Here is a 14,266-nt window from a genome sequence, read left to right as displayed (position 1 = left end):
GAAGAACTAATGGCAGAAAAAATTATAACAAACTCGAGAGACGGCTGAGCTGACCGCAGTGCAGAATCGCTGTATAGTTGAAATCTCCTAACAATGTTGTCCATTTTAGACATAGGTCTATTATATTTACAGCCCTTAATAACATTCATTTTCTGGGCTCAATATGTGTCTTGGCTGTTTTCGTTGTGAAAACAAATGGACCGTAGATACACGGATTGACCGTCCTCATCTGCGCTCTTATTTTGAAAGACAACTTCCGGTAGCAGAATATGAAAAAACGTTTTTTTTGTTTGTTTCTGTTTTCTAGTGATTTTATTTTTTGTTTTGAGAAGTAGAAAAAGAAAATCATCCCGTTTTTTAAGTTTAGTAAATCCCTTTTTGACCGTGATAAAGAAAAACGCCTTGTATTTCAATTTTGGTTTTTCAATTTGAAAACGAAAATCAAATATCCAGCCGTTTTTTGTTTTTGAATTTCCATTTGTGAAAAGAAAATCCAATGACCAAAACATACACTGACCCATTTCCTGTTTCTGCCGGAGAGGGGGGAGTTTGTCCCAAAGCTTGCCGCTGTATGTACTCCCTCCATCTGACAGGAGGGAGCCTCGTTGAGCTGCGTGTGAGACTCCACAGAGTTCACTCCGTCACGGAGGGGGAGTGTGTAGGGCGTGGTTTGGGATTGGGCCTCAGACCATTTTTAGTAAGGTAAAAAGCAAAAAGTCCTCAGACGCTTTTCCGTTTACTTGTTGAATAAAGAAAAACAAATGGACGGTAGATACACGGATTCAAACCCCTCTTATTTCTCTCAGCAGTTTTTCATGGACCGCTTTATTAGACTACAACACACGATGTATTTGTTTTATATCTCTCCAAAATACAAGTTAACAGGCCTACTAATATTTAAAACTTCTGATTTATGAAGATTAATCACAGTTTATGATCGTGATTTACGCGATTACTTTTTGTTTTAAATCAACTAACACAACTAACAACACATACGTCTGTATAGTTATGTAACCATGATGGCGCAGACACACGGACGTGAAAGGGGAAGTTTAGGCCTACAACATTTCAATATGCCACATCGGACTCCAAGACGTTGCTTTTTTATCGAGACTGTATTTTTCAGAGATAATGTAAAACAGAGTAAACATGAATTGTTTAGGAAACCCCAGCAGAGCCTGGTTTTAACACTCACCCTGTTCTCTTTCTGCTGCTCTGTCAACGTGTGAAATGGAGTCTGTCTGTTACTCACTTACTTTCACTTTCGAGGTCCCTCCCTGTTTGCAGCTCCCTTCGATCAAGTTACACAGGAGAACATATTACAGGAAGACAGGAACAGACATGTAGCTACAAACAAGCACAACAAAGTACTTGAAGTAAAAGAACACATCAATACAGTGTGTTCAAATAACCCATAAATACATATTGTTAGAAATTAAAATCAATGTTAAACAGCATAATTCAGTCTAAAACATATTGTCAGTTTAAAGCTGTTTTATTGTGGAAAAGCCCGGAAGTTCTCAGGAAATCAATGCCAAGCTTTTATTCTGAAAAATCCTTTATCTGGTTAGCTTGTGACTAATGTTGCGTTTTCTGAATGTAAAGTGAAAATGACTTGGAGTGTTACACACAAACGTACGGACTTTAACACTACATCGATAGACGTTAAGATATTATTACTGCTGAATATTAAATGAAGGTCTAGTCGATCGTAGTGTTTACAGATACGTGAGAAGCTATGACGTCAGAGGGAATTTCCGTAAAATAAGAACTGTGCCGGAGCGGAACCACTAGGACTTCTAAACTAAGTATTACAGCTGTTTATAAGGTATTAAATAGAAAGTCATGACAGAGATAATGAGGAGAAAATGCTTAAGGAAGTAGGCAGAGAATATCAATGTCGAAATCATCTGTGCTCTCGCGATATCGAACCGGCAAATGAGTAGGGGGCCACCCACTATTTGCACAGCGGGGGACAACGAGACGTGGATAAAAAGGCAGGACGAAAGATAACGCACTCGCTTCCCTTCGCTGCAGCCTCCCTCAAGACAACACCGGCTTTGTCTCTCCATTCACCATGCTTGTTCTTTAACCACGTTACTTAATTAAACTACCCATTTGAACCTTTTCAGAGACTCCATTAGTCTCGTTATTTTAAGTTTCTTTCCTGGGAGCGAGAAGATCACAAATTATCAACATTTGGTGACCCTGACGTGATATCAACACTGGGAGAGAAATCGCTAGTTTCGACGGAGATTCCGCCAACCAAAAGACACACAAAGGGCCCATACACAAACGGTAAGGAGAAGCCAGTTATATCAAATTCTTCAATAGCTTATATAGAACCATTTAGATTTGTGTGTTTTGCGGCGAGCAGGACATCCTGAGAACAGCTGTTAATTTAATGTTAAATATAAATTTAAACCAAACCACGTGGCGTTGTTTTACAGCAAGCAGGGTGAGTCTATTTTCCTTTCTTTGATTCATTAACCAACTGCATGTTTTTTTAAACCAACTGCATGATTATAATGTGTGTGTTTTCCAAGCCGGATATATTAATGTGCTTTTAAGCCGGTATTTATATAATCTTTTTAAAAAAAAAATAATTAAAAAAATAAATAAAAATAAAATAAAATTAATAAAAAATAAATAAATAGATCCCAGATATTGTTCGGATGACATAGGATATTTGTTATCAGGAGCGAAGGTACTATTCAGTAGATTAGTGATTCATCTTTGATACATTTAAGGACTATATCCAACTACTTATTATATTGTGTTTGACGACTTATAGATGGACTCTTGTCGTTTTGTATATTCTCAAGACAGATGGTATCTTCTTGACAGAGAAATAGATGGTATCTTTTCTCGTTATTAGCAAGTTAAAGATGGAATCTTCTTGTTAAAGAGAGTTGATGGCATCGTCTCGTTTTTAGTCTCAAGATCAGATGGAATCGTCTTGTTTCATTGTCCCAAATAAGTGAGATGGTCTCTTGTTTAATTGGTGATAAGAGTCTGTGGAAGTCTGAAGTATACTCTTTAATCATTGCGTGTGCATTACGGAAAGAAATGCGGCATTCGTGCGTTAGATAGACGATATTCTCCTAATAGTGTTTGACTGGCTTCCCATTTGGTCGCATAATAGCGTGAGAGTTGCTCAGACGACCATAGGCTAAATAGTTTTGATGGTCTCTAACTATTTTGTATTAACTTGTTTAAATTGTATAGCATATTGAGAGCGTCGTGCTGTTATACTGCTCTGAAGTTTAGCCTGGAATGAGGTCTCCTTGTTGAGATCAACACCTCCAGGATTTCAACGCATCAGAGACAGCCATTCTTCTTGCAAAAAACTCTTTGTTCTGCAGGTCAGCATTTGAAATCAGTTGCCATCTTGTTTTGACCTCATGTTGACAAACAATGACATGGCAGTCGCCATTCTGTGAAATGTAAATTCAGAGGACCAGTTGTTGTCTTTTTGAAATCCATTCAGTTTCACTCACATGAGGCTAATTCAATATTCATGACCTCCATAGTGTGTAGAAAAAAATCATTCTTCTTGAGTCAAAGTTGGAATTAGATATTCCATTTTGCTGAATCAGGTTATCTATACCGTTGGAGTTTGGTTTTTGAAGAAAAAGATTATTGTATTTTCTAAAAAGCTCAAATCTGATTTTTGAAATATTAGTCCTTGCAAAGGAGTTTTACCTGCTTATGCTTATACTGTGCAATGTGGTGTGGCTGGGATATGCTTTGTTGATTAATCCTAAAAATTGTGTGTGCTGATGGCTGTTTTTATGCTTTGTCCATTAATCCTAAACATTGTGATTGCAAGTGTATTCGCTGGTTTAAGTTTGACTGTTTAATCATAAAGTCAATTTCTTTCCCATATCAAAGGTAGTTATTAAGAAAATAAGCTTCTTGTTAAAAGAAGTCCGTTTTTAGAAGAGCTAAAAAAGGGTGGAAAAAAGCTGAAAAATTACAACAGCACACTCTGCTGGTTGTACAGAATTGTTGCACAAGAAATAGGGGTAAAAGGACAAACGTATAAATACAACACCAATTGATTATAATTATGCTAAGGTTTACTTTCAAGTATTATAGATGAACACGTACTTCATCACACATAGATAGAATCACAGGTGGTTCCTGATATTAAGATAAGAAACCTTACACAAGTCTTTCAACCTAGACTGTAGAATACCTAAACACCACACAATTGAAGTAAAAACATAGTTTATGACATTAGCATAATTTCATGCACTTTGGAATACACTATACACAGTAAAGCTAGATTTTTACGAGATTTCTATTTGCATATTTCAAAGCCAAGCCACTGTACAAGGTTTAAAAAAAAATTAAAAAATTAAAAAAATTAAAAATTAAAAACTTTTTTGCATATTTTTATTTTACTTTTTATTAATCTTTAAAAAAAAAAAAAAAAAAACCCAGGTATTGAAGTTAAGTTCGGATGACATAGGATATTTTCTATCAGGAGCGAAGGTACTATTCAGAAGATTAGTGATTCATCTTGGATACATTTAATAACTATATCCAACTACTTAAGCAATATGTCGCCAAAATACACTAAGTTAGGAGCACCCGCAGAGCCAGGGTCAACTGCAGACATCAAGGCAAAGGTACATGTCAGATCAGATGCCACAACACATGCATCAGACAGACAAAAGAACTGGAAACAGATACAGGAATTGTTTGATCAATGGCAGACGAGAGGATTGATTCCAGCAGATGATCAACCTGGCCCAACAAAAGCCCATAGAAAAGCTGTAGTTGCTTATGAGAATGAGAGATACTTAGACCAGCAAGAAGCATGGATCCACACCAGACACCCCTTTTGGTATGGACCTGAACAAAGCGCTATGAACAAAGCTGAAAAAAGAAAAACGACAGTTACAAGTCTGCTGCTCCATCTGAAATATGCCAGCCAGGGATTGACAAACAGCATACATGTGTTAAAAGCGGCAGATCGGCCAGTGAAGGAAGACACAGCAGGAATAACAGAAGAGGCTCCAGTTATCCAAACTCAAGAGCAGAATCCAAGTCTAACTGAAGTGTCTTTTTCCAACATATCAGAGAACAACCCTTTTCACCAAGCCCCTATAGGAGAAGTATTGGAGTTGGATGGACTCCCCACAGCTACACGTGTCAAAGACTTGGAGTATGAAGTAAGGATGCTATCTGGTGAAGTTAACCAGCTGAGGGAGGAACTCAAAAGAAGAGAGGAAGACGGATCTCAAGACGCTACAACAGTAGCTATAGCTGGAAGACCCAAGAACTGCACAATCCACATGTTACCGGTGATAGCAGCTGGAGAAGGAGGATTTCAATACCAACCATGGACTCACAGGGACATGGAAACATTAGTGTCCAAGCTACCTCCACTCACCAAAGGAGGTCAGAAGTGGGTGGATGATCTGGAGAAGTACACTGTCCAAGACGACCTGTGCTTGGGAGACATGAGGGCACTGCTAGGACGGATAGAAGGAAGACTAAAGGCAAGAGCAGTAGATTTCGAGGCCAAATGCGCCAACTCTGCAGATGACATTTCATTCAACAAAATCAGGTCGAGCTATTGGGCTGCTATTCGTCACATCTACCCGACAGCATACAGTTTACATGCCCTCACCAGCCTGAAAAAAAGGAACGGAGGAAGACATGCATGCCTTCTTGAAGAGATGTGAAGGAGTGTGGGAGGACAGCACTGGAGAACGACATGACGTTTCTCCGGCTGTCGTGATGTTGTGGAAGAATGCGGTCATTAAAGCCCTTCCCCAATCCGTGCAGGCATGCCTGGAAGACAAGGTGGGATTAGACATTAAACCCATTGAAGAATGGAGACAACATCTCATTCACCAAGACATGACATACCAGGCAACACAGAGGGAAAATGACGAAGTGATGAAAGCACTAAAACTAAGACTTTTGAAGATGCAGGTAGCTGAGAAAGACATTGAGGCTTGTAGGAAGAAGACAAGGAGAAGGGAGGAGAAGCTTTCAGAGATAGCCATAGAACCAGAGAAGGCAGGGCGAACACCTCTAACAGTTCAAACTCAGGAAGAACCAGAGAATCAAATGCAGAACCAACAAAGCGGAGGAGGAAGTTTCAGAGGAAGACGTTTCCAGAATGGTGGCTGCTACACATGTGGTCAGACGTCACATTGGTCCAATGAATGTCCCACACAACTCCAGCAACAGCAAGCACCTGTGTATCTTCCTACCCAAGTACAGCCACAAGCACCACAGTATCTTCAACAGCAAACACCTGCATATCTGCCTACCCAAGTACAGCCGCAAGCACAGGTATACCCTCCCATACAACGAAGGGGCAGAGGAGGACGTTTTCAATCAACAGAAAGAGGTTCCCAAAGTGAAGGATGCTTCAAATGTGGTCAGCTGACACATTGGTCCAGAGAGTGTCCGCAGAACATTGCATCAAACAACGGCCCTCCACAAAGTTACCCCAGGGGAGGTTTCTATGACTATAACAGAGGCAGGGGGTCTCAGGGATGGCAAAGAAGAATAGTATTTCCAAACATGAATGTTATTTAACAATAGTGAGTAGCATATTGCATTTAAATATAAATCATCCACAGATTAGTATAAGAAGATTAAAACATAGTAGAACATTTAGCAGACTATTTTTGTAATTATGAGAAGGAAAGAGATTACGAGTGATGTTGTTCCCCCACACAGAAAACTATTGTGCCCACACAGCTAGAGAGGTCAAGACAATGGTTTTCGCCCAAAAGATGAAGATGAAAGCCTAGTCCTTGCCCAAGACGGAGGGTCCTTACCAAGTCCTCCTGTTTAAATCGACTGCAGTTCAAGGGGCAGTACAGGCTACACCTGATGTGCAGCTGCTAAGAAAAAAAACAGAAACTCGATTCTGCTGTGGTGAAGTCTGGCTACAAAGGGAGGTGTTTCAATAAGATCGCTTGTCTCAAACCAGTGAAGAAGTCAACAAGAACCCAGCAGAACTAGAGAGTGACTGTTAGCGGGAGAACAGTGACAGAGTGACAGAAACTGGCACAACATTTACCAGCCACCATAGATAGACCCCGTCAGAAGACCGGGGCTGTGGTTTAAAGGGGAACTTCATTTATTAAGTTGAGGTATATATGGAGTCAGATTACATTCTCTCATAAACACATTTTTATAATAGGTCTGAAGTTTCTGATTTAAGGCATGAGCTGCCAACTAAATAACATAACACTGAGCTTGGATGAAGAAGTTGTAGGGTTTTTTACAACAGTTTCAAGAATCAGTCTTCATTTATTTATGTTCAAGTGAATTTGTTGATTTATAAAGTAGTGCATAAAGCAATATCTATTTTTAAGTGAGGGACATCAGCCCTTCATGTTCTTCTGCGTGCAACCCTCTGTGAGAGTAGTTCGTATTTCCCACTAGTTTAAAGACATATTATTCTGTCATGATTTGTTTGTTTAACAGTGTCAGCCAATCTCTAATACTAGAGCTATTAAGACGTATTAGCAACACCAGTGTGGTTTTTTCGCAGCAACACTGATACATAGTACCATGACAAAAGCCATTATTGAACTAACAAGAAGTAAACTATATTTTTGTACTAATGACAGATTTTTAGTCAATGTGCATTTATACCATTGGAAGACGATACATCACACAACATCTTTGTACGCCTTGTGGGTACACAGAGGATTTATATGTGTTTGCTACGACGTTATGGGTTTTCCATGTCCTATTCATAATAGAGTAATCATTGCGATATTAATTGAGCATTTTATGCTCAAAGGAGGGAAGGTCATGATTAGTCAGATAATGGATTTCGGTAACATTGTAGTTGATAAATACTAACATGCTGTCAACAATAGGTCGCATAACAACAAAAGGTATACCAAAGCTTGGGCCTCCTCCAAGGAGGGAGTGGTCCAGTTTTAGATATTAGACAAATAGAAGTGGATGAATATGTCAGAGCTCTGAGTAATATTTTCCAAGTTTTTGTCTACACAGGCTAGGAAAGACTGCACAGATACCAGACGAGACATCAGAAGAGACTCCTGTTCGGCCAGGTGATTGGGTGAGGGTGAAAGTTCCCAAAACACAGTGGGCTGATCCCCGGTGGTCGGAACCGTGACAAGTTGTAAAGAACTTCCCACGCGCTCTGGTTTAAAGGTAAAGAAAAAGGAGCAAATTGACACCACCTCACACATTGTCACCCTTCACTGGCAACTTCCAGAAAAGTTATTGGAAGCTAGGACTGATTTGGCAGAGCTGGAACAAAAACAATAAATAGAAATACGATTAAGATCAACAGCTCAAGAGACGAATTGTCTTTAGATTTTTATAGATTGTACACTAAAGTGAAAACCTATTTTGTTTTTTCACCTGAAAAAGAGTCCAACGTTTTGTTTCCATTTTCGTATACGTTATTTTTGTACTCATTTACATTTTATAACTGACACAACCATGGATAAAATGTCAAGAACAAAGCCAAAGCAATTATGGGGTCCCCTAGGGATAAGAGTCAGAATAGCATTGTTGATTGTGCTCATTACACTTGGCACCTTTCTGGTTGGATGGGGAGTACGATATCATGAAAGACATGGATCCATTAGTTCACTCGTAGAAAATGCCCACATCACTAACAAAACACCAGCTGTGTTTCAGAGACTTTCACTTATCCCCAGAGCCAAAAGATCAGTTGAGCAACAAGAGGAGGAGTTAGAAATACTCGTTCCCAAAGATGAGGAGGTTACAATCAAGATCATTCACCCCCCCTATATGCAGTTCTTGTATCAAATGATGAGATGGGTTTAAGTGATCGGAATATTTAAGTGATGGGAATTTACAATTTAGGGGAATCTCCAAATACACTGGATCCATGTTTTAGTCTGTACCAGAAACACCCCCGTTAAGACTATGGACAACCGACTGGTGACCTGAGCAAAATTATTGAAAAGTTATTACAGTAGAAACAGGGTACTAACCCACGAGGACAACTGTATGTACAAACTCTATGAACAAAATTCCCCAACAGATTGTGGCGACTGTGCACAGATGTATCCAGTCACAAAAGTTACTATTGTTCTAAGTAATAGTGAGATTTAACATATTGGAGAATATATGGAGACGTCCTTTTATAGTGTGTGAAACATGTGGTGCTTGAAACATGTAAGTATTTCAATTTATAGAAGAAAATGGTTTCCTGAAAGAGTTATTTGGAGTAGATGTGTTACAGTGGGAGAAAAAACAATGTTTAGAGATATAGTACATTTATTAGTAGACATTAATTGTGTTTAGATGGCATTTAACATTTAAAACAGATAGTATGATTAGAAGATAGAGTGGAGAAGGTTAGATTTACTTTACCTCAGTGTGTTAGAATTTCCATAGGTAATGCGTCCCGAGACCTGGACTCTCTCTCTCTCTCTGCCTGTCAGACTGCTACGACCCCTATCAGACAAAAGACCTCGCTACAGGAGACTCCTCCTCCTCCTCCTCCTCCTCCATCGAACAGACAGAGAACCAGAGCTGAACCAACAACGACAAGACTGCATCCAGAACCTTCTCCACCTGCGGCATCCAGAACCAGAACAGCATGCTGACATAAAGAGGCATACTCTCATCAGTCCCTAACCCAGGACATGAAGTTCCAAGCTGAGCCACGAGATTTGGCACAAGAGCAGAGTGTGGGACATGAAAGCAGAATACGCCCTCCATACAACAGCGAAGAGACTGTAAAGAAGGAGATGAAATGCAAAGCAGTTGGGCCACTGAAAAGAGTACCAGCGAAAGGATTTAAGAGCTGATGGACTGAGGAGAAGACGGAACCAGAGGAGTTGGCATGGTCTAACAGAATGTGAGGGGGTCGTGGCTTGAGACAACAAGAGGAGGAGAAAAAGAAAACGGGAGTGAGTGAGTTTATACATAAACACACTTATTCACAAACAAACTTGAATTGACTTGATAAATACGTAAAGACAAAAAGATTTATTAGCCATGAATTAATAAATTGGTAAATTAAAATAGTAATAAAGAGGAAATAATCCTAAAACACACTGAGGGTACTGTGAGATAAAGGGCTAGACATGATGGAAATATTCACCACACTTTACACTTTAAGCAGTGAGTGTTGTGGGACTTAGGAGTAGAACATATTTTTCAATCTTTCCATCATGTAAATGAATTATTCCCTAAAAGATTTTATTCATGGGTGAATTTGGTAGAGATCTAATGTGTTACAATATTGATCTCCAGCTAAAGGGATAGTTTTAGTGACCACTCTATAAGAACAGACAAATCTGTGTTAGTTGGACAATGTTAAAGGGAGAGCTAATACCAAGCCAAATATAGTATCCCAATCTAAAGTATTGTTTTCGCCATTGTAGCATAGTTATTACCATAGGAGAACTGTTAAGGTGGAAATAACATTTGTTTGTCCAAGATGTAGAGTTTTAAAGGACACTGGGCAAAGAGCGATTGCAAATTTAATTTTGGAAAAAGCAATATAATTGGGAGTAATACATGCGGGGCCTTGGATCACTCATTGCAATGATGCATATTTTTGACAACCCATATCGTTTAGAGAGAAGGGGTCACTCAACCCACCCAGCAGTTGTTTTAAATCTTACTTGTAGCTTCACAGGGAGCGCACGGCACCAAATTATGAGTTTAAAAGACAAGCGCCACCACCTCCTGATGGTCATCCATTTAATCAGGGATGACCTGAAATTTAGAGATGTTATTTAAAGTAGAAACATATCCGCCATAAGTGAAAATTCCTAAATTGAACTACAAACCATGGATGAAATAACTACTGTTTTTAAAATCCTTGATAGAGGAGGGAGTAACTGTTACATGCTCGGACACCCAAGGTTCCACACACTGTTAAAGGGGTTAGCATAGTTCTTTAAACAGACTAGAATTGAAGATAAATTAGTGAAATGAGTTATTGATATTCCACCGGTTTTCACACCATTTAAGGAACTTTATCACTGCATTAGAACGGACCACCCAAAGGTACTGAAGTAGGAACCATAAGTGATGAAATTCTCCAATTGTTGTAACTGACCAAAATCTTCTCCCAGAAATGACTGTCTGAAATGCCGTATCCCAGAGTAGATGTTTGATGGTATCATGGAACTAAACCCTTGTATGCAGTCTTGCTACAGGATTAGACTGGGACCTGTGCACTTGTACAGCCAGTGATGTTTTATATGCAGTACCAATGACAGTGGGGCAGTTAATCAACATGGCGAAACGCCCCAAAACCAGTAGGGCTAAGAGACCAGTCAAAGGAGGGAGTTTAGGCTCCACAGTGTACAAGGATAGCATAGGGGGGCCCAGGGGAGTGCTAGATGTTGGAGTTGCATTCCATGTACCCGCACCCTAACATACCGATTGATCACCACGGCCTTTTCTAGAGAACATATTACTTTCATACTTTAAAAAGTATGAAAGGGGGGGAGGGTACATTTCTCATAAGGGAACAGTTTCAATTGCTAGCAGAACAAGACGACTCAACCCATATACAGATATTGATGAAAATGAAGACAGTGTGTAAATGATGTTAAATGATATGGATGATAAATGATGAGATTGTTCAAAGAATGTCCAAATCATGTGATATTTCAAATGATGAAATATATTTCAAATGATGAAATCATTAGAATGAAGAACCAGCTACAAAGTGGTATTACTTTGCACTATTCAAAAAAGGTTTCTAACTTTTATGTTTTATACTGTTATTAGTGATGCGATTTTTAAATAGTATGTTTTTATACTTTGTAAAACAAGTGCCTTAACACTGAATGTGGTATGGGAACGGTTTCTGTGAAAGGAGGGAGTAAGAAATGTTCTAATACCACAAGTTGCTGCTATTTTAAAAAGTGATATTGAATGTTAAAACTAAAAGTTATGCACAAGGGAAAACTTTTACACCAGAAGACCAACCAATGTATTGTTTGTATTTTTGATGACGGTTATTTGAACCATTCCATTTTGATAGTATGTTTTTGATATGAGTTATGTACTATGCAAAGTTCAGATGAAGAACTCATTGATTTCAGTATTGTGTTCACACCTTAAAAGGTGTGAAAGGAGGGATTGTTAGAAATTAAAATTCAATGTTTTATGGCATGATTTAGTCTAAAACATACCGTCAGTTTAAAAGCAGTCAGATGAAGAACTTATTACTTTTAGTATTGTGTTCACACCTTAAATGGTGTGAAAGGAGGGATTGTTAGAAATTAAAATCAATGTTAAACAGCATAATTCAGTCTAAAACATATTGTCAGTTTAAAGCTGTTTTATTGTGGAAAAGCCCGGAAGTTCTCAGGAAATCAATGCCAAGCTTTTATTCTGAAAAATCCTTTATCTGGTTAGCTTGTGACTAATGTTGCGTTTTCTGAATGTAAAGTGAAAATGACTTGGAGTGTTACACACAAACGTACGGACTTTAACACTACATCGATAGACGTTAAGATATTATTACTGCTGAATATTAAATGAAGGTCTAGTCGATCGTAGTGTTTACAGATACGTGAGAAGCTATGACGTCAGAGGGAATTTCCGTAAAATAAGAACTGTGCCGGAGCGGAACCACTAGGACTTCTAAACTAAGTATTACAGCTGTTTATAAGGTATTAAATAGAAAGTCATGACAGAGATAATGAGGAGAAAATGCTTAAGGAAGTAGGCAGAGAATATCAATGTCGAAATCATCTGTGCTCTCGCGATATCGAACCGGCAAATGAGTAGGGGGCCACCCACTATTTGCACAGCGGGGGACAACGAGACGTGGATAAAAAGGCAGGACGAAAGATAACGCACTCGCTTCCCTTCGCTGCAGCCTCCCTCAAGACAACACCGGCTTTGTCTCTCCATTCACCATGCTTGTTCTTTAACCACGTTACTTAATTAAACTACCCATTTGAACCTTTTCAGAGACTCCATTAGTCTCGTTATTTTAAGTTTCTTTCCTGGGAGCGAGAAGATCACAAATTATCAACAATATCCTGCATGTACAACTATACTTAAGTACAAATATTGTTAGTATTATCAGTAAATGTTATTTTAAATGGTTAATAGTGCATTATTGTATTCATGTACATTCACAGATATAAAACAGATGATATAGAATATTATATATTGTTACTAAAAGCGCTTGTCTTTGATATTATAATGATTACACCAGAAAGTCACTCTTTGTGAGATTTATTTGTTCACATTTTTCCCAGCCACAAGATGATTTCATTCATTGGAGGCCTCAAAGCTGGGTGAAGGTATTGATGCAGCATATATTAGCGGCATATATATATTTATATATAATATATTTTATATATTGTTACTAATGATATATATATTATATATACGATCCTTAATCCATTGTGAGGTGATTCTTACTGTCCAGTTTCACTCGTTGAGTGCGATTTCACTGTGTATTACAATTAAATCACGGTCAAATATGTTCATGTTGTTGTAGTGGTAGCCCCCTTGCCGTCACTAGTTTAGCATATTCAGCCCGGTTGTTGGCCCGGTAAGAACCTCAATTTTGGAGGGCCAGAAAAAAGGTGAAAAAGTAGCCCTGAGTGGAAAAGCAAAAAAAAAGCGGGGCGTGCTGCAGTGGAAAAGCACCAGAAGACACAGTTAAAACACACACATGAAGACACACACAACCAGCTTTTAATGAGTGGACAGAGACACTGACCACCTGAGCCATCACTGCTGCTTCTCAGAGGCTTTGAACCTGCAAAGAGAAGACATTTTCAAATCTGCTGCTACCTGAATGTTTTGATTTAAACAGAAAATAAACGAGTTACCTTCGCCCTTATTTCCACTTATGCACGCTCCTGTAAATAAAGACCATGTTAACACATAGCTATGATTATGGATAAAGTCAACATCACTGAGACAAATGTCAAATGTTCGATATTGGGCTATATAAATAAAATGTGATTAATTGTTTGACCGAATATAAATAAGGGCTCCAACTAAAAACTTTTTTTTTAATCAATAAATATTTTGATAATTTGTTCAGTTCATCGTTGGGTCAGTAAAATTTCAGCAAAACAAAATGACTCAGTGTCTCAAAGGCGTAAGAAAAGCAGGAAATGTACATATTTGAGGCTGAAAGCAGCATTTTCAGAGAATGTCTTTCTTACTCTTGCATGAAATATTAAGTTTCATTATCATAGGATCGTGCAAATAAAGATTGATATGAAGCAGAACGATGGATATTTTAAACGGAGCCCTACAGAAGCTCACTGTG

Source organism: Trematomus bernacchii, unplaced genomic scaffold, assembly GCF_902827165.1.
Source record: "Trematomus bernacchii unplaced genomic scaffold, fTreBer1.1, whole genome shotgun sequence".
Lineage (NCBI taxonomy): Eukaryota > Metazoa > Chordata > Actinopteri > Perciformes > Nototheniidae > Trematomus > Trematomus bernacchii.
The sequence above is the reverse complement of the archived record's forward strand: the minus strand, read 5'-3'. Positions refer to the sequence as shown.